Source organism: Gavialis gangeticus, unplaced genomic scaffold (genome assembly GCF_001723915.1).
Source record: "Gavialis gangeticus isolate Ggan-Ray unplaced genomic scaffold, GavGan_comp1, whole genome shotgun sequence".
Classification (NCBI taxonomy): Eukaryota; Metazoa; Chordata; order Crocodylia; family Gavialidae; genus Gavialis; species Gavialis gangeticus.
In genome coordinates this window covers 12,485,563-12,486,762 of record NW_017729009.1, presented here as the reverse complement: position 1 = coordinate 12,486,762, position 1,200 = coordinate 12,485,563, and the positions used below count along the sequence as shown (strand labels likewise).

The 1,200-nt window shown below is 53.7% G+C and overlaps 1 protein-coding gene across 5 annotated transcripts in view; it reads right to left on the bottom strand.

The window, feature by feature from the left end:
• The window catches only part of MYT1 (myelin transcription factor 1), a 124,124-nt gene that overhangs the window by 116,253 nt on the left and 6,671 nt on the right, over positions 1-1,200 (bottom strand). The window contains exon 1 of one of the 5 annotated variants that reach the window (XM_019510095.1): positions 66-371. The exons of the other annotated variants lie outside the window; for them this stretch is intronic. The gene's annotated coding sequence lies outside the window, so the exon portion shown is untranslated. Of the gene's footprint in view, positions 1-65; positions 372-1,200 lie in introns of those variants that run through there. 5 annotated transcript variants of the gene reach the window in all.

Genomic DNA, 1,200 nt, shown 5'->3' with positions numbered 1-1,200 from the left:
GGGGGGGGGGGGAACCACCCAGCTTGATCTGCCTTTGTCAGGCGAAGAGCATAATATTGACTTACCTTTCCCCACAGCTATTGTCTGCCCCTTTTCAACATGACATCACGGAAAGCAATCATGAAATTTCCACGGGGAGGGGGCCGAGAAGAGTTGTTGGAGGGCGGCCCACTTCCCCGCACCGGGGACGTGCGTGCGCGATGGTTTGTTGCTTTCAATTAAATCGCGGATACTCCTTCGTGTGCGAACTCTTAAGCCTGCTAAAGGCAATGTCTCATTTACTTAATGACCGCTCTCATTAATGGAAATGGCACAGAGGGGGGCTTGGCGAGCCTTCCCTTTGTACAGGCGCTACCCATGAACCCTTGAGGTTGCAATATATCTGTTTACTCTCGGAGGTGAAATAAATTTACAGTATAGCATCCAAAAAAAAAAAAAAGATGGAAGTGCTGACTTGGAGAGTGCGGAGAGATGCGGGACTGTGCTGCCCCCCTTTGCCCACCCCGCTGCCCCCCGCGGGAGCGGGCGCGAGGCGCCCGGGTTTGCCCCGGCTGAGCCGTAATTAACTGCGCAGCAAACCGGGGACTCCGCGCCCGCCAAGGACACAAAAGGGGCTGCAAATGTTACCACTGCCATCCGACCCCCCCGCTCCTTTCCCCCCCCGTGCATTGCCTCCGTGTGGTACAGTCCAATAATTTCTAATAGCAACAACCAGGGAATGACAGATGCCCTAGGTTAGCATAGCTACAGCGAAAGTACTTTACAATATTTATGGGTGGTTACGAAGATGACCCATCATCATAAAGCACGGGCTGGGGATTTATCGCCGAGGTGAGCCGGGAAGGCTGGCACATTAGCCCATCTGCATATGCAAAGGCCAGTGCTGAAAGGGTGCATAAATATGTATTTTTCCTTTAAAGAAAAAGAAAATACTCCCCCCCACCACCACCCCAACCCCTCCTCCCAGAGGAGACTAAGGAGAGGTGCCCACCCCTGTCACCGAGGTCTCTGCCATGGAAATGGCAAGCAGGATGAGTCCATTCGCAGGAATTAAAGACATCCCGTGAACTAGTTAAGTGAAGCAAAAGTCCAGTTCTTCCTCCCGCAAAGAGGCAGCCCAAGAGCCTGCAAGTTTGCAGCCATCTGGCATCCCTGGCCGGGGGGGGGGGGTTTCAACCAGGCCATGAAGCGGATGAAGGC